Source organism: Aquila chrysaetos, chromosome 1, assembly GCF_900496995.4.
Source record: "Aquila chrysaetos chrysaetos chromosome 1, bAquChr1.4, whole genome shotgun sequence".
NCBI lineage: Eukaryota > Metazoa > Chordata > Aves > Accipitriformes > Accipitridae > Aquila > Aquila chrysaetos.
The window spans coordinates 29,058,622-29,085,538 of record NC_044004.1 but is presented as its reverse complement, the minus strand read 5'-3'; the positions used below and the strand labels follow the sequence as shown (position 1 = coordinate 29,085,538).

At 39.8% G+C, this 26,917-nt stretch overlaps 1 protein-coding gene across 3 annotated transcripts in view; it reads right to left on the bottom strand.

Moving 5' to 3' along the window:
• GABRB1 (gamma-aminobutyric acid type A receptor subunit beta1) overlaps positions 1–26,917 on the bottom strand; it is a 136,289-nt gene that overhangs the window by 37,264 nt on the left and 72,108 nt on the right. The window lies entirely within an intron of this gene.

Genomic DNA, 26,917 nt, shown 5'->3' with positions numbered 1-26,917 from the left:
TTGGAAGAGCCTACTTACAGGATGTACATTTGAGCATTAGCGTTATTTAGCTTGGTATCATGTATTTTATATAATGTAGTGTGTACTTGGGAAATCTGTGTTCAACAGTCTGTGTATTGCTTGTCTGGTCAAATTCTATTAAAAAAAAGTTACACGTGTTAGTAAAATTGGGAAGGGCCAATTGATAAAAACATTACTGTCCTCACTGCTCTTTCATTCACATATATTCTTCTCCCCAAAAGCTACTGAGCTGCCTGCTTGGGCTGCCGTGCTCTCCTGTAGCTCCCCTAAGACACTCCTTATCCCATTCCTTTTTCCCCTCAGTCATATCAACATAACAGCTGCCCTCCCAAATAAGACAGAATTTGCCCAAGTTCATTATTGTTCTTGTTAGGTTGGTTTAACATGGATCAGTTCATCAGCTGGGCTCACTGCTGGGCCCCAAAGATGGTTAAAGGGCATCATCTCTGAAGAGAGTATCGATGATGAAGAACTAATGAAGGCAGTGCTCGCACGTAACAAATTTTGTGAAGTTATTCCATTGTCAGTGTTATGTACCAGTGAATTGCCAAGGTCAGCCCATTCCTGGTAAGCTGCTTGAGCTTTGTCTCAGACAGAAGTCCTGGAAGAGTCAAAATGCAATTCTTAAATACTGTTTCCTGTCCATCTGAGCAGTAGAGCCTAATCCTGTGGGATACATTCAATATGTCTTAGGCAGTGGCAAGCCACTGATTTAACACACAGTGTGACAGCCATCTAAGAGAGAAAGAATGGTTTGTGACTGTGTCGTTATATGTCCAAACGATTTCCAGGTCTGATGCAGGAGATGGTGGTTTGCAGTAAGCATGTGCCTATTGCTGTTGTGGTCATTTCAGTTTTCTCCAATTAATATTCTTTAACATAACCCAGGAACTAGTTTCTTACATTGGTTTTGTGCCTACAAAGCTATGCAGTGAATGGTGTCTTTTTCACTTGTATTGGGTTTGTGTGGTAAGGTTTTGGTAGCAGGGGAGTTACAGGGGTGGCTTCTGTGAGAGGCTGCTGGAAGCTTCCCCTATATCCAACAGAGCCAATACCAGCCGGCTCTAAGACGGACCTGCCACCGGCCAAGGCCGAGCCCATCAGTGATAGTGGTAGGTTGACCCTGGCTGGGTGCCAGGTGCCCACCAAAGCCGCTCTATCACTCCCTCTCCTCAGCTGGACAGGGGAGAGAAAATATAACAAAAGGCTCGTGGGTCAAGATAAGGACAGTTTAATAAAGTGAAAGCAAAGGTCATGCGTGACAGCAAAGGAAAACAAATGATGTTATTCTCTACTTCCCATCAGCAGGCGACGTCTGGCCACTTCCTGGGAAGCAGGGCTTCAGTACACGTGGTGGTTGCTCTGGAAGACAAAAAATGCCCCCCCTTCCGTCTCACTTTACTTAGCTTTTATAGCTGAGCTGACGTCATATGGTACAGAATATCTGTTCAGTTAGTTTAAGTCAGCTGTCCTGGTTACGTCCCCTCCCAAGATCTTGCCCAGCCCCAGCCTGCCACTGAGGGGGGAAAAAATGTTGGAGAGACAGCCTTGATGCTGTGCCAGCACTGCTCAGCAGTAGCCAAAACACTGGTGTGTTATCAACACCTTTCTAGCTACCAATGCAGAGCACAGCACTATGAGGGCTGCTATGGGGAGAATTAACTCTATCTCAGCCACACCCAATACATCACTGAATAAAAATCATGAGTTCTCTCTGAGAGTAGCTGGTAGCTTGGTGGTGAGGGGAAGGTAAAGCAAGAAATCAGAAATCATCTTAAGCTCTCCCCAAGACATCCGCCCTTGGTCAGTGCTGGGGACAAGGCTAGATGGACCTTTGGTCTGGTCTCTTGTCATAATTTTTAAGTTTCTGACTTTTAACCAAATTTAACAACTTTAGTGGAGGCCTACCCCTCACCACTTTGTCGTCCATTTCAGGCTATCTTTCATTCTCCAAATCCTTCCTTTCCAAGTCCAGCTCACCCAGCATGTTTATATGGATCACCTGCAGGTGCAATAAATGAGTTTGGGGTAGTGCTTCTCAGGGAAGCAAGGTCTAACTTCCTTCAGAGGATCTAATACACAATGGAAGATGGGTGGAAATAGTCCAGTCTTCTACAGGAATTACAGCAGTACAAAGCAAGATTGATTAAAAAAGAGGAACATGTATCCATGATATTTTACTCCTGTATGCCCAGGAAATGTTTTCTATTCCCAAATATTTGATCTAGCCTCTTGCACCTGTGCGCAAGTGATGGCACTGCTTGGTCTTTAGGGCTCTAGTTGTATGAGTGGTCCTGCTGAGTTACTCATGTGGCCTTAAATTTTGTCAGCAGAGATTGTGGGATCCACAGACTAAGGCAAGTAGAAGTGGGTGCAGTGCATTCTAACATCTTTAGTGTGTATGGTAATATATATTTTTTAAAGCCTGAATCACGACATCATGTAGACAGAGAGATGAGATGTGGATATTGTCACAAAATACCTGAAAAAAATTCACAACTCCTTCATTCCTCTTTAGACATACACAGCCACAAGACGTGCAAAATTAAAAAGGAGAGCTCTTGGACTTGTGCATTGTAGATTCATTTATGCCTCTGTAAGCAAGCCTGTGATGGTGTCAGACTGAGTCACTGGCATTTTGTGCCAAGTTGGAGCAGGTGTAAATAACTAATGCATGCTACAAAGCAGAGGAGCTGTAGGGCTGTATCTTTATCTCTGGCAATTCCAGCCATTCAGGGTGAGCAAACTATTAAAGACCACAGTATGACAATCAGCTTTGTGCTACCATCTATTCAAGTGTAAATACCCTCTTGCTAGACTGAACTGGCTCTGAATTTGAAACCTGTTATCAACATGCTGTTTATCCCCCCCCCCCCCCCCATATAGGCTGTATTTGCTTTCTTTTTTCTCTCTCTTTTTTTTTTTTTTTTTTTTTTAATGATGAAGGGCGGTTTGCTGGAAAAGGTCACTGCCAGTCTTCCTTTAAGGATCCCAGGTTCTTGAAGCACTTTGACGCTTGTGGGTTTTCTGACGAGGGCTTGCAGCTGTAATGCCTTGCGATCATGGTGCTGTGATCTATAGGACAGTAGTGTGTGCTGCCTAAGAACTGCCTGCAACAAGCAGATGGCCTCGAACCTTCACCACCAACGCCACCTTGAGCACTGGGCAGCTGCATGCTGGCCCCTCCGCTGCGTTAGCAGAGGTATCTGTGGGGCGGTGGTGTTACCCAAAACAAAGTGTTATTTCTCATCAAAAAGAAGTCTCCTGTTCACAGCACGTCTCTGTGAGCAGCCGTGGGGCAGAGTCAAAGGGGTGGTGGGCTGCAAGGAGTGAGGGCCAGCAAGCGGCTGCCTCCTGGAGAGCAGGACCTCCTTTAGCTGGCCCTGCTGCTGACCTCCTCTTCAGCTCACGAGCCTACAGATTCAACTGCCATTCCTCCTTAAGAACAGATCTCTTATTAAGCTCTGTAAATCCAGAGTGAGAGCTGCTCCTTAGTAACAAGTGTGCGGGTGGGCTAGACTATGGCATGTTGTCAAGGTGAGAACCTGACGGGAAGGATTTGTTACACTCCCTCACTGCCTGCATCACGTTCTCTTCGGGTTTATTCAGTGATCCACATTGAAATCTAGCACTACGCTGTCGTGCTCAGCATATTTCAAGATTTGATTTGGGGTAGCAGCTGGTTGATTTGAAGGTAAGTTTTGGAGTCAGGAAAAGAAAGCCAAGTATATTATAAACACTAGCTCAATGGATATTCATCCCTGAATTCACCTTTACAATGAACCAGATCTTTGAATGTAGAGACTGTAAAGCATAACCTAACACAGTAACATCCACATGAGGAGGTGTTCAACTCTTTCAGGGTCTCTGATTCCTGGGAAGAAGTCAGGATTTCTTACGCTATACTATGTATGCATTCTGGCCAACTCTTTTTCTATTTTGTTCACATAGAACATCGACTTCTACAGGCAGTGCCAAGTAGAAGTGTCTCAAAGGTTAGATAATCTTTGACTTGAGTGCTGTAGGCACTAAAATATTTTGAGGAAGGGGATATGACATTTCAGTTGTCTTGGGAGATTTACCTTGGCGCTCAAAGTAATTATCAGTAAATTAATCATCGTTATTTTGCTGAGAGAAACAAACCCTTGCTGAATAGTCTGTTTTTTAGCTGCCAGAACTCTGCTTCAGAGGACAGTTACCTAGTACTATCACAAAGCAGGGATGGGGTGAGGAGATTACCCAAAATGGGGACAAACAGGCTTGCCAGCTCCTGCCTTCCCCAGGAGGAGAGCCTGAAGCTCCAGGGCAGCAGTGGGTGTAGGAGGCAGTGAGAAAGGGAGAGATCTGATGTGGAGGAGTGGGGGGAGAGAGGTAGTGGGAGAAAAGGTCTGTAAGAAAACATTTTGCTTTGTCTGAATTAGAAACTTCTAAAATCAGATATGTACTTTTTATAGATAAGGTAAGATCTTTTTCTGTTCAATACAGTGTATCAGAAATAATGCAAAGTAGAGTGAAGATGAATGACTTGCTTGTAAAGATCTAGAAATATAAAAAAAACCCCCACACTAAAATGTTACAATGCAACTCTTTTTAAATATTAGCAAAAAGCTCTCTTTCCTTGATGCTTGTAAGCTAAATTTCAGTGCAATGAGAACTTTTACTGCACAGCTATAAACCCATGAAAATAAATTTTATAATATAAATCCCAAGAGAACTATAACAATACCAGGGCAAACAAGATACTTCAATAAAAAGTGCCTGAGAGTTGGAGCTGAAATTTACTGCAAAAAGTAATTTAGTTTGACAGCACAAGTACGTTGCAAGCCAAAAAGAAAAAGAGAGTGAGCCAGATGGGAAGTGCTTAGCATAAAGGAAGGTCCAAGAGGGAAGTAAAGTCAGATAGCTGGTTTTCAGTCTGGTTTTAACAAAAAAAATGGTGCTAAATCTGTAACTTTTTCAGTATCTCTACACAAACCTTCTAAAAGTGACTAAATGCAAGAAGAGTGATGTTACAACTGAAATTCCTAGCTGCAGATAATATCCACAGACTGAAATATCCTGCTTGAGGGAAGAGAGGTATGCTAGATGGCATCAGTGATGTTTAGTGTCATTTGGTATCTTCATGTTTTGGGATGTTTGGTTTTTTGTTTTTTATTCCAAAATAAAACCAAACCAGACACCAAGATATGTATTGTGTATGCATGAAAGACAGACATGCACATGCTCAGATGTCTCCCGTGCTTTGGCAGAAGAGGAATCTAGGCAACATCTTCCACAACCAGCCTGGTTTGTAATTGGAAGGCTTCAGGTTGTGCTTGGTCAAAATGACTGGCAAAAAAGATTGTTTCTGGGATCAGACATTCTTCATTTTGACCCATCGCTATCTAACTTCCTTGTAATGAAGGAAGATCTTCCTGGATTTTGGAAGCAGGGGTGAGGCTGGAAGAGAGTTCTGTCATTTCCCTGTAGGTGCTGTGCGACCCTTCAGGAACTGTGACTTCTCATGCAGCTTCTACATGTCAACATTACCCATATTAGTGCATCTCAAAGAGAAACCTGAAGTCAGGGGAGGAAATGTACAGAAGCAAGGATTAAAACAACTCCTTGCTTTCATCTTTCTTGCCTTCTTCTGATGTCTGGCCTGTTGGATTTTCCAAGATGGGGAAGTCTGCTCCTTTTCCAGTGGTTTTAGCTTTACCTATGCACTGGAAAAACAGGCCAAAACAATGTCTTTGGTACTAACTACACAAACTTGGCTGAGAAAAATAGAGATCTAGTGATTTTAAATGAAGATAAATGAGGTGTTATAAGCTTTCATGGGTGGCAGGGAAACTCTTTCATAGTTGAGAAGCTCAATCTTTTCATGAATTTGCAAAACGCGAGAAACAGAATGATTTTGAATGTGGCGTGTCCTCTGACTCTCTGTTACACAGTTACTATTCCTGAAAACACAGGTTGTCAGCCCTTACTGTTGGTTCACAACACCTGTGTAGGCCAGCAGAAAGGGGCAGGGCTCTGAGAGAGGAATTGGGAACACCTGGGGAGGTACCTGCCTCTTTTTGTTGGTTGTGTCTGGCTCAATATCTAGCTTCTTCTGGAGCCATGAACTAAGCAGAGAGCTGCCTTGGGGTGGGGGAGGGGAGAGGAGGTAGAAAATACAAGTGCATGCTAAATTTCTGTGGTTTTTGTGGAAATGGGTGCCTGACCAGGTGCAGTGTCTGTTTAAATGTGAGATGCTAGGCTTTTTGCTGATGGTAGGTGAGCCCTGCTTCTTTTTTAGCTGTAAGGAAGAGGAAATTAGTAATTAATCAATTGCAGAGAAATTTGACTTGAGATTTTTAGGACTTCATGGTCCTATGTTGTTTGAAACTACAGTCCCTGCTTCTAGGAGAGTGTAATGGAGAGGGAAGGCAGCATTTTCTACAGAGGTCCTGTGGAGAAAAGAAGGAAGGGTAAGAGACGGGAGGAAACTCTGATGCAAAGGAAAAGAGGATTCCACTTCAATCTCTGGTTAGTTTTATGGCCACATTTCTTTATAATGAGCTCATCTATGAAATCTATTGATGACATGTATCACCTATGAAAGATTGCAATAGCAGCAGTAATGGTTTCTTAACGTATGGTACTGTACTGCTTTATGTTTGTAACTGACTGTAAGACCTAATACTCATTAAAATATGCTTTTATCACTTATAGAGAAGATCTTAAATTATCAAGCCTTTACAGACCACTCAAGCAATTCTTAATATAAAGTGTGATTGTTTTCTGAAGACTTTTCTCAGGTCTTTGGTATTCACTGTTTTACCATGTTCTCCCATCCTGACCAGACAGTAAGCACACCTCATTTGTTCCAGATAGGTAGCTGAATGTGAAAACTAATAATTCCAGTCAGTGAAGCTGGCAGCGTAATTATGTCTTGATACATATGTTGTGAGGAAGCTTGAGTGCATCTGAAGAAGCTGAGCTGCTGCAATTTATCTACCATGTGCGGTGACTGATTTAATTGGAGAACTGAAAGTAAAATGAAAATCCTGCACTAGGACCTTAATGAGACGATCTTTGCTTTTGCCAAAATATTGACCCTGCTGGCAGTGTAAAGCGTGAACAAAGAAATTGGATTGCTTTCTTGCATACCCCTGACTCGGGAGGAACACTGGCGTGATTTTTGTGTAGAAAACTGATTGATGATCATGCCCTGTCAATGGATCTTAACTGGAAAACAAGATAAATCAGAGAAGAAATGAATGTTTTCATTGCATGTGGCCCAAGACTGATTCTGTGACAGTGAATAAGTTTAAGGCATGTATTATTTCAAAGGGATTTCTAGTTGCAACAGCTTATTAATTCTCATAACTTTTTGAATGAGCATAAATTAACATTGAAATAAACTTGGGACAGTAAGGTGTTTCTGTTATTCCAGTACAGCTTTTTTGTAGTTCTTATGCCTTATTTTTCTTTCTGAATTCTTCTGTTGAGTGAGTTAAAACAAACATAGGAATAAAGATTGTACTCTGCCATTCATTTTAATTAGAAAACAAGATCTGGGGCGCAGTGGGAAGGGAAGGATCTTTGCGTTGTTGTTAGTACTACTGGAAATACCACCTCATGATATTTCTTTCATAAGCTGATCAATACGTGTCTTAAAATACTTGGGATTAGTAGGGCAAACTATTAAATAGGAAGTTTTTTGGAGAACCATGTTTTTCTGATAGTTACCCCTCTAATTTGCAGCCTGAATTGATTTATACCTGGCACGTACACCTTTGCCTTTGGGACAGTATTGTCCTGTGGCTTACAGAGCACTTTTCCCTAACATAATTTTTCCTCTTTCTGGACAAAAAGCACATCTCCTGTCAGTACTTCTTTTGCTGGGTGAAGCAAAATTCTCTGTCCTTGTTAAGCAGACATGTGTCCTTTCCCAGCTGCAGTAGCACTAGATGAAGAGGTTATCATCTTCTAATTTATCCCCCCCTTCCCTGGAACTTAAAATCCATTATTATCTACCACCAGAGCTACTGATGTGAAAACACCTTGAATATCTTTGTGAATCTGTTTTTGTTGACTGGTAGTTAAATTGGGTAAGGTGGTAACTAGCTCATAGTGACTGAAGTAGATTAGGAAGTGTTCACCAAAGCAACCTTAGTTAGCATCTCTAAGAGCCATAATCACTAGAAGAGAAACGGTGACAGGTAACTTGGTGTAGACTGGGAGAGACCTTCTTAAACCAGCACAGCATAGATTAGGAGAGAATATATTTGTACATGTGTGGGCTCCTCTGTGTGAATGTTTTATCTGATCTTGTCCTTTTCACCTAGTTCTTCAGCTGGGCGTGCATAAGATGGAGCAGGTTAACAAGCCCCAGAGAGTAGCTTAGTCATACTTAAAGCATTTAGTTTCTCCTGACTGCCAACACCAATGAGTCATACGCAGATTTCATCTGAATGGGTCACATCTTTGAAAAGAAAATTGGGTTTGTGCCAATGAGATATTTTTATCCTAAAAGATCTGTTAACTGAACTCAATATTGATAACTTTGAACTGGTAGGGGGTGGATATTTTGTATTTGAAGGTGTTGGGTGTGTGTGTGAGTATTTTCATTGTTTTTGTCTTTCAGTAGTGGTAGTCATTTTACAAGGTGGGTAGCAGCTGTGTATACCAAAAGTGTCTTATGGGGAAGAAAAAGGTATAAAAATTGTAAGCAGTTCTAGAGTAGAACATATATATTTATTTGTTTAACTTTATTTATATTTTAATAGAGGTGAGAACAACTTGCTCCAATGTTGAAGTTTTGTCTTGTTTTTCTTTTGGTTTTAGACTTCCTTTATATTAAAAATGTAATTTCTTTTTACTTTTAAACAATGATACTTAGTGCTCTCTTATATTCACTGAATGCTGTGTGCACCAGTAATGCAGCAGACAGATACGTAGCTGTATAGCATCTTGAATGCACAACATCTGTCGCTGCTCCTCTGTAAACTGAACATCCCTCATAGACAGACCGCACAGGATCGTTATAAATGGTGTTATTTCAGTAATTAAATGTATTTTTCATAATTTGAAGAAGTGTGCATGTCCTATAGACAATATACTTCTATAAATGCTTTCCCCATGATAACTTGGAAGACCTTATTTTGTCTGTTTGCTATTTTTTCCAATTTTTTATTTTATTTTATTATTCCAAAACATACACATTACTTTTAAAAGTTTCATTAAAAGATTGTCTGGTCATCCAAGTTAGGCACTCAAAATCCACTAGCTATTCTAATTTCTCCTCAGCACAGAACATTTTTCAAACGCATGGAATACAGGACAGCCAGAGAGACAGACCTCTTCAAGTAGGAGAGTAAAAGGTCCAACTAAGTACTTGAAGTTCAGGTTGTCCGCTCCATGCCTCGTTATGCAGCACAGACATACTTTTTGATACTTAGCGTTTCATAAGGCTGGCAGGTTGCAATTAAAACTGTGCCAATTTGTATCTGAAATCCAAGAAGAGGTATGAATAGAATCTCCTGGTACCTTTTTACATATTCATTTTGACTGTAGAGCTGCAGTTAGGGTACTCACATAGAAAGGCTGTCTAGAGAACACTTGATTTTTCAGTAAAATAATGAAGGTTAGCTATGTTCTGAGTGGTGGTGCAAATACATTTGGCAAGATTGTGTGCACTTGTGAAATGTGAGGAAGTTGGATGTTACGCCAGTGTGGGGAGGTATTAGCAATTGGCTCTTCCAGCAGAAAGACTCAAAGCCTTGATGAAAGAAACAAAATAAGCACATTTTATGAACCAAAGCCATGAGCTGAATGAGAGCAAGACTTGTCTTCCTCAGGTCCGTAAACATCAGCACAGATAATATCCATGTACTTTTGAGAATTTTCTGGCTCAGGGTCTGGTGTTGACCTATGTCAGGCCTTCTTGTCACCTTTTTCCTCCTGCCTTGAGTAAGCTTTAATATTCTGCAAGCTTGGACTCTTTAGCTTTTTGTTCCCTCCTAGCAACATATCTGCATTTGATTTCTACAAACTGTTGACATATAATTCCTCACAGTATCTGTTGTGCCTGTTTCTTCCATCTTTAGCTTTAAGAGCACAGTATGATAGGCTGTTGAATGCTACTGTGCCTTTATTCATGCAATGTTCACAAGGACAGAATAAGCAAAAATCTCCTTAGATGATAGACATGCTCTTTACTATAACATTAAAATACTGGATGAAGAATGAAGCTTATACAAACAGACAAATTTCTTTTCTGCTCAAGTTGTCTGACTCATTAAGGAGAGTTTTCAGATAAAATCAAGTTGTTCATGGTGTTTAATTCTCACTTTGTGTTGTTTTGTCACAACCTTGCTGTGTTGCGTGGCTTCTTGAAGCCCCAAGAAGTGGTTGGGTAATTTTACTTGTTTTTTCTCACGGGACAAGAGAGTAAGACACTGCTGCGTGACTACTGTATTGTATTTTCTTCTGGATTTCATAGTTCAGAAGTTCTTCTCTGAAATGTTTTAATGATGGAAGCTGTAATAAATTACATGGGCATTCTTTCATCAAGGTAGCTAATGAAAATATAGAAAAGTATGAAAGACATCATGCCAACCTGTATTGTTCTGAAACTCTCATCCTTCCACTTTCCGTTCTGTATAAATTTTTTGCTATTATGTTTAGTAGCTAAATAACATGTTATTGCTAAGGCTCAGTGTTCAGGTAAGCCTAAAGAAAAGGTGCTCTACAGCCTTGATGACAGCTCAGTGGATGGATTATTATGAACTCTAGATTTTCAAAGAGCAAGATGGCTTACTTCAGAGATAAGAAAACAGACAGTTCCTCTCTTACCCCCAGCAGATCAAGATGCAAAAGGAATATATAATTTATAGGGAATGATTTACACTCTGTGTTTAGCCCCTTTTTTTGCTGTTTCAAAACCATCTGAGAGAGCAGGAGTTCCTCAGGTGAATAGGCTTAATGCTGTTTGCTGGTTTTTGCCTTCTCTTATGGGCTGCAGATGGTTCACTATAAGGAGCTATCACACTGTGTTCAGATTCCACACTGGTTGTCCAAGGGTTTCACAGAATGATTTCTTTTCCTTGAATGGACACCTTATTTTTGTATTGAAGGAAGGAGCTGGGAACCTTTCCAGGAGAGGGATCTAAAAATGGGTTTGGAAATGTTATATATTGAACTTTATATATTGCAGCTTCTACAAGTTTAATACAGTCTTCCTGGGTCTAATTTGAGGCTCCTTTGGAAGGAGGAATATTTACGTATAAATTTTACTTCTTGTTACATTTACACAAAATAAGTGCATGCCCTGGTATAGTGGGAAGAACTATGATAAGTTTTTCTTCCTTTGATCTTTTAACTCTTCTTGCTATGGCCAGGGCTGTCTCTTTGAGTGTACTAATAGCTCTTCAATTTGGCAAATAATACCTTGGTTTTACTGACAAAATTTCCTACAGGTGACTGAGTATGGCAGAAGATTGAGTTATTCCCCATGTCAGTGAAAATTCATGGACAGCACTGTGCAGTATTCAGGGAGCTTTACTTATAATCTTGTGGGCATGCAGGCCTTTGAATTTTTTGAAGAAAACTCTTTGATATTTTCACTGGCATCTTAAAAATAAGCCTGACATTTTGCCACTAAGAAATAATAGAAAAAAAGGAATTAGAAATGGAATAAAAGATCACTAGTGAATGAAAGCTCATATATATATACATATCAAACAGCCATCGGCTCAATGCTCATAAAAGATGAAAACTCCCATTGCCATTGAGAAAACATTTCCAATGAAGCAGGCACTCCACTACTGATGTCTCAATCTTGAGCTTATAGGGAGACCTACAAAACATCCTCAAAGGTGAATCTGGAAACTAAGCTTGATGGCTGTACCATTCACAACCAGAAGAGTGAAATGATATGGGTACAAAATACTTATGGGAAAAAGCTGCTGCTTATAATTCTGGGTAGTCTAATTGCACAGTGCTCTGAACGGCTGTACTTGGTGGAACGGAAGAGGTAGCGATTGCAGTATGGGTTGAAATATTCTATATGAGTTTTGTCAGGAAAGAAAATACTGAGGGATCTGTGAGTTCAGAGCAGTTGTTCTAACTTACTTAACCTGAAATTTGTTGCTTTGGTTTGACCCAAAATTGAGCTTGTGTGCCTGAAAGCTTGTATGTTTTTTGACAGTTAAATCAGGTGGTGCAATAAAACCACTATTCTTCCATAGAAACAAAGATGAATTTTGGCATTTTTCTTTTTCTGCAGCCCTAAAAGTGTTTTACTAGGTTTTTTTGTTCTGTCTGGGCTGTTGTTGCTTGTTGGGTTTTTTTTGTTGTTGTCGTTAATCAAACTGAATAAACCTAATTGTGTTTTATGGCATCTTTAATGATAGCCACACAGATCATCTGCCGTTTTGGATCCCTTATATTTAGCACACAGGCTGTCTGTTTCAATCTCCATGCATTTCCCAGAATTAGGAATATTTTAAAATATTTTAAGTATTTAGCAAATTCCAAGTAAATGGATTTGTTATGCAGAGAAAAATTATTTATTTTTCTCCTGCATAGTGATTTGCTTATGAGAAATTAAGCATTCAGTGACTCTAAGGTTGATAATATACCATATGTAGAGTAATTAAATATTACTGAAACATCTGTGACGCACCTTCAAAACAAAACTCTTCTCTTTGCTTGTTTTTCAAAGGCAGAGTCCCAGCAGGGGGCTCCCAGGTAACACTGAGAAATCTTTGGTAGTCTTAATGCACGCTTATTGCCCACAATTGGATGATAGCTGTGTATCTTAAAAATTTCTAGAATTTGAGTTAAATTACTACTTAGAGTATTTTTTTTTTTAAAGCATTTTACTTATGGAAGGTTTTAGTTGCTAAACTCTTTTTGGCTCATCTTAAAGTGTTTCAATAGTAATTGCTGTTCCTTGGATCCAAAGGTAGATGGTGAAAAGCTGAAATATTTGTCTTAAATATTTTTAAAAAATCTGGTTGATAGAGGTCTTATGCCAGTTTAGGCTTAACACCATCTAACATCCCAGAGAGAGCTTGGAATTCTTACGCATTTTAGCAATTTTCTGCAAACGGTGAGGTGTATACCCTGTATCAAGAAGAAGCAGCATTAATTGTATTGAAAGCCGAATTATCAGTCTCATGCAAAAAGATAATTTAAAAAATGAAAAATTGATACACCATCCTAGAATCCTGCCAAAAAAAAAAAAAAAGGTGCTAATTTTATAGTTGTTTCATTTATTTCTTTCAGTGAAAGACTCAACAGTTGGAGACCTTGTAACAAGACAAGTAGGCCAGTAGCCAACTGTATTTTAAATGATGCCAGCTGGGGTCAATGGAATGATTCTTAGGAAATAATTTGACAAATTTTTATTCTCTCCCCTCCCTCATTTGCACAATGTCTGACTAGAGATTCTTCAAAAGTATTTCTTCAGAAACATTTCTTCAGGTATTGAAATACCCCTTGTAGAATAGTTTGAGCTAATAAAACAGAAATTGAGAGGGTTTTTTTTGATTGGACTCCAAAGCTGTGTTCACAGATGTTTTCTGACAGAAGAAAATAATGCGAAATGGGTTAAGACATTATTTGAACTAAATCGTTACCTAAAAAATAAATCTGTGCAATGTTTTTCTTTCTGTCCCTTGATCAGAACATACTAAAACTAATAAATACAGCATTGGGGACGTATAGGTGATTTACTTGGATAACTGTTAGGCCTTTCAAAAACTCTTAAATATTATCTCCCATTTTACCAAAAAATAGATAGCCTTAAGAGATATGGTCTTTCCTTTGTAAAAAGGCTTATCATCAAACCTGAGAACAAATTTAAAACATCCCATGTTAGCTAATAGAACCAAAAATATTAAGATTTCCACACCAGATTTACTTTCCAGGTTCTTCATTTAAACAAATATGTTGGGAACAGGACTGGAAGTAGACTTATGCTTCCAATATAACCACTTGATCACACTGTCTTACATAGTTTACAAATCTATCTATCAAAAGATTATGAAAAATGCTGCATTTGCAGTCTCTTGTGACCATGCTCTTGGAGGTGGCTAGAGTGGCTCTGCTAAAAGCGACATGCAGCATGCATCAGATAATTATATTTCCCAGGCCTGAGAAGGGCCAAGGGGTCTAAACTTCCCCAAATTTCTTCTATCTGCACCATGATGCATGGGAGATGTCAGCTTACACTTTGTATGTATCTTATCTTCTCAGATGATCAACTTTTCTGCCCAATCTATAGAAATGATGGTAATATAAGAGGATATATATCCATCTATCTATCTATCTATCTATCTATCTATCTCTTTTTTGGAAGATGATTGGTGTCTTGATGGACCAAGCCTATTGTTATGCACATAGCTTTGAAAAAGTGGTCTTTGGCATTTTTTCATGAGCGTGAAGAACGGGACTCTTTTCATGTGTGGAGAATACAAAGTTTTGCAAAAAGTAAGCACAAATAATTTGTGTTTGCTTTGATTTGGTTTTAGCTGTTCTTTCCAGAGAGAAGCTAAGTTTATACTCTTACTGACCCAACTCTAGGAATAACCTGTGTGTGTGTGTGTGTTTGTTTGTTTGTGTGTATGTATTGTATTTTATTTGGTTGTTTTGTGTGTGTGGTATGTGTGTGGGGTTTGTTTTGGTTTTGGGAAGTTTGTTTTTTAAAGGAATTTCGAGAATTGGAGCCAATGCCTCTGTCGGTGGGACTTGTTGTTGGTACTGAGGTTGGAGGCTGTGATTGCTGTGTTACTCTGACTTGTGAGGAGGTACCTCAGCTAAGGTGAAACCAGCCACACTGGGTGTAGACAATGCTGTACCTGGGCTGGGGGAGCTGAGGCTGATGTTGCTGCCTGATGGTATACCCAGAGATCAAGAGATAGTTTGTGGTCAGCTCAGACCCCCATGTAGGTCACTCCCATGTAAATCTAGCTACTATAGGTTTAACTGCTGAGTTTTCAAGTTGCTTTGTCCACACTTTTGACTCTTGCTTTAGGCTCCGAGTAGCTCCAGTACTTCTGATACTTCTAGATTCTTCATTCATGAAAATGAATGAACGATTCATCATTCATGAAAAATGATGTCTAATTATATTTGTAATCCAATCAAATATGTAATTCAAAACTACATAAATTGTATTTGAAATACCTACCCTTCATGGCTGCTCAGGTTGACTTCTCAGTCCAACAAAAAGAGGTCAGTTTAAGGTGGGATTGTATTACCAATACTATAGCAATACTTGGTAATCTCACTTTATTAATGGCTCTATAGATTAAAACATTCTAGTTGTCACACATTTTGCCTCTTAAAATGAGGTCATTTTGGCCTGGCAGTTATGAGACCATATATGTTGATACTATAGCAAAAGTGCCAAATAGAGGAATGTACTATTGTATTTTATGGAGTAATTCATTTTACATTTTATTATACTCAAGGGCTTGGCTATTTTCTAGATCGTAAATTCTCTTGCAGCTACTTCTAAACTAGGACAATGATATTTGAGAAGAAAGGGTAATCCTCTTTTTCTTTTAAGTGGAGATATTTGTAGAAGAGTGAGGGTTAAGGAGAAAATACATTGCCTGAAAACAGGTTTTTTTTATGCATGCTTATTTTCATCTTGGCATTGTACTCAAAACCCAGTTCTTAATCTGTCTTAAAGTTACTTAAAAACACTCTGTGTGTTTGCCTTAGTGAATTAATCAAGGCAGGGTTGCTCTTGATGCTGATACCCTTAAACACTTGATTTGGTACAAGCCAACCTTCTGTGTGGTGCAGCACAGAGCAGGTACAGCCTGACAGCTGTGAGCTTTGTGAGCAAAGGGGATGTCTCTGAGAAGCAGCAACGCCCACAACCTGGCATCTTTTATTAATCTTTTTCACTTTGGGTGTTGTTAGTGAATGGGCTGTCCCAGCATTTGTTCAGGATTTCTGCAGCTTTAGGGTAGCGTTCGTTAGGATGGTTCTTATCTCTTGGAGAGAATACCTAAATTAAGACTCCTCCCTCTTGTGGATCGAAGTGCATTCATCAGTTTGGGGCAGGTCTGATAAAATATTTGCTGCCTCCCCTAGTACCTTAATTTACCTGACTGATAATTTTATTGCATAGAAAAGGTACAGATTTACCCCTCGCCACCCACCACTCTGATTTTGGTTGAACAGGAACTTCACTGATGCCACGGATCAACATCAATATAAATGAAATGAGAGCGAGCTTGGTTTTGAGCAGCTAAGAACTTGCGTTCTTCTCCCTCAAGAATAATTGTTCTAGGCATGCTCAAAATTAATAGCATGCAAATTGGAAATCTGCAGCAAAGTACCACTTTAATTACTGTCCCTTTTAAATTTTTATTATTAGAGGGAAATGGATTTGCTTTTTATTAAATGCCTTTTTAATGAACTTCAAGACCTGGAAAACACACATACTGTGGTATGTACCAAATGTATGCTGATATGAAATGTACTACTTAAAGTATGTTAGCATATTAGGATTCAGCACAGATCTCTATTGTCATATCCTTGTATGTAGCATTATATAAAAACATACACTAAATAATCTGTACTGCTAATGATACGTAGCAGCTTTATAAGTTAAATTGCAGTGGGTTTTAGAAAAGCTTTTGCCTTTTTCTTTCAAAAATAGAAGTGGTGTAATTGTATATGTCCATTTAGTGTTCCTTGCAAAGTATAAGCAGCAAGATGTGTTCAAAATCTAGTATTCCAGTGAAAAAGCAAATATTATAAAGTTATGCAAAGTTAAGCACTAACTTCCAGAGTGTGAAGATGACATACGTGCTACCACAACGGTGCGTATGCAAATGGCCACACTGATACAGTAGGAGTTACATAGCTCACTTGTGAAAAGCTTGTGGGGATTTTCTTTCTGGTTGCTGAATTATAAGATATCTGTGCACCTAACGTTATCAGGCATGAGCTTTTACAGTTTGTGAGAGGAGAAAGCTGAGATGGTAAATACACAAATGCTCCTTTCTCATCTGATATCTACCCCCTAAAAGCAAGTAAAGAAATACTTGTAAAAAGTTGCCTATGCTATTATTGGATGAAGTGATTCTTAGAGTGTATATAAATTTATTTGAAATTCTTCTTGATCAAAGGTACTTCAGTGTTATTCTCTGCCATTAAATTTATTTTTACTTAATTTCTGTCTCCCAATGTGTTTGAGGCAACTACAAATAATAGCATTATTTATACACACTAGAGATGAGCTTTGGTGTAAATGGAGTTCTTTAAATTTTTTTACTATTTATTTTTTTTAAAAGACCATTATATTTAGAAGTGCAATTTTGATGCAGATTGGGTTGACGGTGGCTGAGTAATAATTCCAAAGTATTGGAAGACATTTGCACTTCTGATATGAGAGAAAGGGAGGAGTTGCTCAGATTTAGTAGGCAGAACACAGTCTGTAAAATAGAGGATAATAAAATTGTCCAAAACCAATTTATACCAAGACAGTAAGAAATGATGTGCTGCATAGAAAATATGTAATCTATACTTTGCAGTGTCCTCCAGCTTTAAGATTAAACATTTGTTAATTGTTGTCTAATTATTTTTCTATTGTTCTTTGGATAGTATTAATGTGGTTAAATAGTATTTTAACAATATTAATATATTTAAATAGGTGACATGTAACTTCAGTAATCTGAGTTTGATCTAGAATCTGCTTGAATTAAGTGGTCTTTGAAAAAAGCCTAGTGGGCTTTGCTCTACAAAATGCTTATAATTCAGTTCTTCAAAGTGCTGTACTTGATAGCCACAATCAATTACAGCATCTAAAGCTTGTGTTTAAATTCAAGCCTGTGAAGCCAGTTGTGATGACTCCACCAGACTGCTTATGTACTTAACTACTGATTACAAGAGCCACTGCTCACATTTAAAGCTGAGTCCATGTTAAGGACTTGTGGTTTGTGTGGTTTTTGTTTTGGTTTTTTGTTTGTTTGTTTGTTTTAATACACTCTCTATAGGAGTCATTCAACCTGAAGTGTTTCCCCACCTTCCCTAGGGTATTTTCACATCAAAAAATGCTATGTGAAAATCGAATAAAAATTGAGTTGGTTGAAATTGCAGGAAAAAGCTCCAAATCAAATACAGGGAATTATTTGACAATTTAGTGGGAGTTTATGAATAGTTGCTCCCCCCAGAGCTGCGTGTTTCTGCCACATCTGCTGTTTACTGGGGGTCGGGCAGGGGGGAGAGTTGCTGCACATGCCACTGGAGGGATTTTGGTTTGCGTGCTGTCAGTGACGAGGAGAGCACCTCTTTTGGGGATGGGCAGCTGGTGGCTTCCCCCTGGCTGTTTGTGAGGCCGTTCGTGCTAAAGGAAGACAGCAAGGCTGTCTCTGAGTTACGCCTGGGACTTCTTCCCCTGCCCTGGCAGCTGGAGAGGACCCTAGCTGTGGTCTTCCTTTTTCTTACAGTTTTCAGCCTTCCATTTCCATTTGTGCTGTTTGTGCTACCAATTTACCACTTTAATAAGCCTGCAGGCTCCATTTTGGGCTTGGCACTGAAGAAAACTTCAGTGTTTTGGAAGCAGTATTTTTGGTTTGCACATAGAAGCCCATAAGCAGTTGCAGGTTTTCTGGTTTACCTGCAGTAGTAAAGGTCTATGTAAATGAGGCCCTGTAAGTTTTAAGGGCTGTACTCACTTTTGTCTTGAATTTCCTCAGTTTTGGCTGTGTGTTTTCAGTTATAAATTACTACAATGATCTCATTCTCAGGTATTCCTTATCAAACGATGTTAAAGAAATGATAAAACCCTGTGTTGATTAATATGTTATGTTATGTATAACAAAAGTGTGAGGAAAGTAGTAGTGAGATTGCATTTCACTGTATATACGGCATTACATGGACATAGCATAAAAGTTACAAATCCAACCAGTCTAGAGTGAGGAGGTGCCTGAACTGAGGTTGTCTCTTCAATTTCCAGCCATGGCGTTAAGCAGTGAAGTACACTGAAGCCTCTGGGGATGGGTATAGAGCAACATCGTACATAGAGTTTCCCACCAGTGCCCACCTAAACACTGGAGAAGTAAAACAATGATGAATTGAGCTTCATGCAGCGGAATGGACTAAATGTGCTGGTCCCCCACTGATTTATCATCCTTATCATCCTGTAGCACTCTGTCCCTTCCAATCTTTGTACATTAAGTTGGGGAATAAGAAACCGCAGGCTGGGCATGAAGAGTCCTGGGAGGAGCTGGAGGAGGCAGGTCTGGGGAGAAGCGTTCACACCGGGAGAGGAGAGTGCAGCTAAGCTGGCGGGGAATGTAAATGCAGGTTTCAACATCTAAGCTGAAGAAAAGTCTGGCTGGCCATGAAAAAATGTTTCTGAAATGCAACAGGCCCAGTGGGGAAGTAGAGATTTGTGCTGCTACTGCCGCATTGCCTGCTGCTAGCAAGTTAGACGGCTGCAGGGGACAACCAGCCTGGGGAAGAGACAACTGTTAAAGTAAAAATAATCAAAAAGTGCTTTTTATTTGAACTAGAGTAATGCAGTGGTTTTTTGTCGTGAGCTTAGGAGTGGCAAGGTTACAGTTCCTTTATTCTTGCTGGTTTTTTTTGTTTGGTGTCTGAATATAATTACAGCTCTCTTTCTGTCTGAAGGACAAAGTGAGCAATTACAATTTCTGCAGGATTCTTTTATTCTGTTCCATATTTTTTCTCCTCAACTAGAGCATATAACTGTTTTTCAGTTAGATTTGCTCATTCACTAAAAATGAGTGATGCTGAGAGTGTCTCATTCCCTGGCGCTCCTTCACCATTCTTCCATAGAGCTATGAGACAGACTATACCTGTACTGCCTTCTTGTGCTTTCAGCAGTATTTAGATGAGCACATACCTCAGCTTCTGTGTGAAAAATAAGCTACATCTTGGTATGCCGGTGCCTAGTTGAGTGCTACTGTGCTTCATGCAGTAAATTGCAGACTGTAGCTGTATTGAGATGATAAAATATATTTTATCTTTTTTCTCAGAGTGTATTATACAAACCAGTTTGCAATCTCTATCAAATTAACTGCAGTATGTGAGAAGTGACCTGGGACTGCGTCAAATTAACCAGTTTTGCATGTGGTAAGAACAATCCTGAAAATGCATTTTAGCTTATGGCAACATCACATATTGGTGGTGCTGCAGCTCTCTGGCAAATACAGATGTTCTCCATGTTGAATTTATGAACGTGCATGCTGGAGGAGTGTATTGGGTGTGGCTGAGATGGAGTTAATTCTCCCCATAGCAGCCCTCATAGTGCTGTGCTCTGCATTGGTAACTAGAAAGGTGTTGATAACACACCAGTGTTTTGGCTACTGCTGAGCAGTGCTGGCACAGCATCAAGGCTGTCTCTCCAATATTTTTGCCCCCCTCAGTGGCAGGCTGGGGCTGGGCAAGATCTTGGGAGGGGACATAACCAAGAAAGCTGACTTAAACTAACCAAACAGATATTCTGTACCATATGACGTCAGCTCAGCTATAAAAGCTAAGTAAAGGGAGACGGAAGGGGGGGCATTTTTTGTCTTCCAGAGCAACCACTACACGTACTGAAGCCCTGCTTCCCAGGAAGTGGCCAGACATCGCCTGCTGATGGGAAGTAGAGAATAACATCATTTGTTTTCCTTTGCTGTCGCACGTGACCTTTGCTTTCACTTTATTAAACTGTCCTTATCTTGACCCACGAGCCTTTTGTTATATTTTCTCTCCCCTGTCCAGCTGAGGAGAGGGGAGTGATAGAGCGGCTTTGATGGGCGCCTTGTGCCCAGCCAGGATCAACCCACCACACTTTGGTGCTTTTTTCCTTCTGGTAACCACCAAGGGTAAGGAGTAGCTCTTTCTCCTACACTTACTGAAGCCTGGTCAATAAATGCAGCTGTATTTTGGCCATGCATGCTGTATTCTGTGCATAGACTGTTGGTGCCAACTGCTTTTTCCCCATGGCTTTAGGCACTGGTCATTGCTCGCTTATCTCCTTGTACCAGCCATGCCGTGCCCAAGGACTGGGTTATGGACTAGGAAGAGGAGGTGACAGTAGGATTGACAGAGGGGCACAGACAATTCAAACAGTCCATAAGCAGCGGGAGGGACAAAGAGGAAAATCCATCTGCCTCAGGATCAATTTGCCATGTCTTCTTCCTCTCCTTTTTGCTTCTGAGTTAAAAAAACACTTCTAGCAGTGCATCCCCTGTGATTAGGGGCCATGCTGGCTGCCCATCAGGCACGTTTGCTCGCTTAAGGGTAGTCTGTTGGAAGAAAGTTTGCAGCAGGCGCAGTGTGACCTGCGGCAGGCTGAACTGGCATCCACAACGCCTATGTGAACTGCCCCCCTCATCCCTACCCCTTCCTAATAGGTGTACGTTGGGGAATCTACTCATTTGCCCGTGAATCCTGAAAACTGACCCTCAGAGACTGAAATGTTTTGGGAGGTGGAAGAAATGACAAATATTTGATTGACTTATTTTTGCAAAGTTCTTGTATATCTTCAGGTTCCAAAAACATAAAGGAAGTCCTAAATTGGTTCTTGTGAGCCTTAATACCAGGTAACCGTATAGGAAACACTAAGTAGGAGAAATTAAAGCTTTCTGTGTCAGCTGTGATCTAATGTCTTGCTTTTCCTTGGATTCTTTACTCCAGCATAACACTTCTTTTTTTAAAGATGCCTGCTGCTAAATCTTTTGGCATTGCTACATGGAAGAAATAGCTTTTTGTATCATTTTCAAAACTACTTTATCACCTGATAAAAGAATGCTTTATAAGTTGTTCTGTATTTTTCTGGAGAGTGAAATAAAAAGTAGCTTTTTATTTCAGTTAGAGGACATCATTTTTTATCATTTAGAATGATTGCAGTCTGTCTTTTGGCTGGAGATGTTTAGTAACACAGGTGAGAACAATCTATTGAGTACCAGTGTAAGTAGGCTGCTTGTTGCCATGATGGGATGTCCTCAAAAGGACCCAATAACTGAATCTCTAATAAAATCCATGAAGGATTTGGAGGAAAACCAAAACTCCGAATCATGGCAATACAAAACCAATTCACAAAGCAGTGAAATATCACTCCACTAAAAGATGCAAGCTCCCGGCTAGCAAGTTTCTTTACTAACACTCTCGGATGTGTCACCAAAATACAGACAGTCAAGAAATTTACTTTTAAGATTATATTTAAAAACAAAGCATTCTGCATTTAAATATAGCTTTTCTTGTATTCCACCTTTAGAATATGCTAGATGGGCTTCTATGGATATTGCATGAATAAGTGGTTAGTAAACACAATGTTGCGTGTGTCGGTTCACATTTGTGAATTCGTTGGAGGTAGATGGATGTGTCTGACAGTGTTTACGTCACAGAAGACCTTCTTTGTGTAAGAAGTCATGAAGTAAGAAGTCTTTATGTTGAAGGCAAAGATCATCATTCCCCCGTCCCCTTGCAGTTGTAGCAGTGCCTAGCAAAGTGGCATCCTCTGCTGCAGCAGTATAAAAATGTGTGGTCTCACTAAACCCAAAAGTTTTTGGTTCTCCAAGCCAGATCTTCGTGTCCTTGTCACAATATGCTCAGTCCCCCTGCCTTGAAATAAATGAAGACCTGCCCTAATGAAAGATGGGTTTGTGTCTGAACATCAGAAGGGAGGGAAATCTGTGTAAAGGTATCACTGAAGGTAGGTTGCGCTTCTCAACAACTAATACTTTTAAAGGATATGCTGCTTTCACCACACCAGATGAAATTCTGCTGATGTTTATTTTGAGGCAATGTCATGATAACAGAACAGATGTCTCGGAAGCAACAAGATGTCATTGTTCTGCTACTGAAATGCTGAGAAGAATTAAGAGGTGGCATAAAAATACTAGGAAAGGATGATTTAAATCAGAGCTTCCATTCTTAACATCGGGACATAAGAATTTAAATATGGTATTCAATACAATAAATTAATGATGTTTCCTTAAATATCTTAAAGACAGATTACATGTCTAGGATCTTACTCAGGAAAGGGGGAGAAAGGATAAGAAAAAGAAACAACAGCATGTGTTGGTTTGAGAATCTAGAGCTTTGGGAGTGATTTCTAGAGAATCTTGCTTGAAAAGGCAATAAAAGGCATGAGAGACACTGCTGATGTCAAAAGGGTTATAGCTAATGGGATCTGATGACTTATTAAAAATGCAGAAAAAATAAAGAAGAATCCAGTATTTCACCAGCTGTACTGGGACCAGGCTAGAGCTGTCTCAGACACCAGCCTCAGTGCTGCAGGTTTGCACATTGACTCAAGGGGATTTTTTTTTTTCCTTAGGAAGCAGGTGGCTACATCACAGAAAATAATAATAGCTGCTGGTGGGAGTACTTGATAGAAACTGAAGAATCATGCACTTCAGGTACATAATACTTAACAGTGACAGTCAACTTCCCTAGCGTATTTGAAGTGGAATTCAGTGGAAATACTAATGTGGAGTTAAATATGTTTATGTGTGTTTAGTTTCTTGGGTGATAGGATGAAAGACTTATTTGGTTAGTAACGTTACACATTATTCACTGCTGTGAATAATTAACAGAGGTAGCATTTGCAGTAAGAGACATAACAGCAATGCACAATTTTAGGAGTATTCTGTGTCTGCACAAGTTTATTTGCACACATTGTTCTTTAAACTGTGGGGATATAACAGCTGAAAGTTACAGGAAAAAATAGCTAGAGAGACTTTTTTTCATCATAGAAATACTATAATGGAGACATACTGAAGTGATAATGCTTTGTTATATGATCTAAAACCAGTTCACTGTATTCAGTGCATGTTTCCCTTGTTTATTCATCTGTAAAGCCAGATGATTAACCTTGTTTTATTTTTCCTCAACTCTGTTGAGACTGAACATTGCATCAATGCCAAACTGCCGAGTACATGGATGCAAGCAAAACAGGTTATTTAGAGCTGCTGTGATTGTTCCAATTCCTGTTTAAAGAAGCCAGTAAAATTTCATATCTGAGCCTGAAAAGAAACATTTAACTCTGGACTGAAAATAGAAAATTTGTGTAGGGAATAGGATGCACGGGGGAAAGCAAGCATTTAAATCATCCTTGAGAGATGGTTTAAGGCCCTGCCTAATTTGTTGGGAACTCAGACGCTGGTCTGTAGTGTAATTGGTGTTGTCTGTCTTGTTCAAGTCATGCCAGGCCAATGCTCTGTCTTCAGGAATGAAAGTGAAACTCACAGGTCGCAGCTCCTGTGTGAGAGGTTTGGTGATTGTCCTGGTTTCAGCTGGGATAGAGTCAATTTTCTTCCTAGTAGCTGGTACAGCACTGTGTTTTGGATTTAGTGTGAGAATAATGCTGATAACACACTGATGTTTTAGTTGTTCCTAAGTAGTGCTTATCCTAGGTCAAGGATTTTTTATTTTCCCGTGCTGTGCCAGCAAGCAGGTGCATGAGAAGCTGGGAGGCAGCATGGCCAGGACAGCTGACCCAAACTAGCCAAAGGGCTATTCCATACCATAGAACATCATGCTCAGTATATAAACTGGGGGGAGTTGGCCGGGAGGGGCAGATCGCTGCTCAGGCATCGGTCAGTGGATGATGAGAAATTGCATTGTGCATTGCTTGTCTTTTCTTGGGTTTTATTTCTCTCTCTTTTTGTTATCTTCCTTTTCATTACTATTTTTATATTTTTATTTTATTTCAATTAATAAACTGTTCTTATCTCAACCCATGAGTTTTACTTTTTTTTTATTGTCCTCCCCATCCCACCGGGGGGAGGAGTGAGCGAACTGCTGCATGGTGCTTAGTTACCAGCTGGGGTTAAGCCACGACAGTGATATTGTCTTCACGCTCTCTACTGCATAGAAGCTAAATGCAAGCTAATATGTTGCAAAGTTTCTTCTCTACTCGTGAGACTAAGATTGGAGCTGTGTTCATATTTCTAACGGGCGATGCTGAATTTTACCTAAGAACATTTTCTGCAGTGTATTCTCTTGTTTTACTACTTATGAGGCATATGTGTCATCTGGTATATGAAGAAATTGCTGTTTGTATGATCTAAAGGTAATCTATAGGCTGACAAGCATATTTATTACCATGAGGGAAGTGACCACTAATAGGTGCAAACTTAGTGCAATAATTGCCATCTGTTGTATGAAACCTGTTTCAATGTCTCTTAACTTCATTCTTCCTTCTGCTCATTTGTTATCTTTGTCTTTGATCAGGTCTTTCTTGTGGGATGGGGACACTGCATGTGTTTTCACTGGCAGCTGGCAGACCAAAGTCTGCTCACTAGATGTGTCTAAACAGCTGCCTTGTCCTTGGAGAAAACATGGCGCATGTGAAAAAAACCTGACAGCTGAGCATCTCTTCCTGCATGTGGTTGTAGGTGGATATGGGCACGTCTGGCCGTACTTGGCCCTGCTGCACCCTGAGCCACTGCTGCCTTCGCTGGCGTGAGAAGGTGGAGAAGCCCAGAAACCTGGGAGAGCCCCAGGTTGCCCCCGTGCCAGCGTGTGTTCAGGGCTGAGGCAGGGGTGAGGGAGGAGAAGGGAATCATGCAGTGCTAGACTGCAAGTGTGTGGAATGTAGATTGCCCTTTATATTAGTGTAGGGGTTTTTCTGTTTATTTGGGTTTTGGTTTTGTTTGGTGTTCCTACTGAGAGGAGTGAGGTATTGGATGGGGTATTATGTTGCAGAGCTGCTGCTTAACCATTCAAATGTGAATGATTATCTAATCATATGAACTAGCAATGTTGTTACGTGAAGGTGACCATCTTTGCTGTTGCTCTGGAGGTTTGCCTGACCACCTCTGAGAGGGAGAGCACAGACATTATGCTCGGGCAAGGTCACAGCTTCTTGGCCAGGCTGGTGCTTTGTGGGTGAAGCACGTGAGAGGACTTGCAGCAGGTTCACCAGATGTCACAGCTTCTTTTGCTATTTCTGCAGAAGACAGTTATCGATACCAGACGTATGGCATGTGTGTGGAAGCACGTGCATGGCATATATTTTTCTGGGTGTAGTTTATATTGTATACAACTACTTGTGAGGGACTACTCGGCTCTAATGCACATTCTTGCCACTGTGCAAAACCTGGAATGTAAATAAATTTAGTTCCTGGCCTTAAAAAAAGAAAGGAGTATTTTGAAAAGTTCTCAGGCCAAAAAGTCCTCTAATCATAACTGCCCTGCTAAGCTGATTTTCAGGAGTCAGTTTGATTGAAAGGAACTATAGGAGGTCTGAAGGCAATGGGAAAGATGTATTTTTCAAATGCTCTGTTTAGCAGATGAAAATGACAGCCTGTAGTCTATCAGCTATTTCCTCATGGGTTCCTTGTTTTCTTTTTCACAACTGAAGTAGCAGTTTTTCTGTACCAGAACAGATCTGGCTGTATCAAAGTGCCTGTGTGGTTGTTGGTAGCAACTGATGCACTGCCTGTGAATCTGACAAGTTCAAAAGAAAACTTACAATGAACCAAAATAATAATTTTTAAATGATTTTTTGTTTCTTGTGAAGCTTGAATTGATGGTTTGGAAGGCTTTCTCTGAGTGCATGGGTAGTATTGTGTTTTAAAAGGTTATGTTTTTATAAGCTGAGGTTACTTCAAACTTTTATTTTCAGTAAGCTCTAAGTTATCTTTCCCCAAATATTATTTTCATTTTGAATTGCTGCAGCAGTTTGGGGTTTTTGTTTTGCTTTTTCTTGTTGTTGTTTTTTCCCAATCCTATCTTGGGTACAATTTTGAGGTATTTCAGCTAGGTTTTATGTGTTGCAACTTTTTTCTGAGTAACTGAAGTATGCTTTCAGGTTTATGTTCTCTGGACATTATTTTCACTGTTGGATGATAACCGCGATCAGAGGTTGTTTCAGGCAGGCAATGTTTGGTGGTTTTTTTGTTTGTTTGGTGTGGGGGTTTTTTTGTTGTTGTTG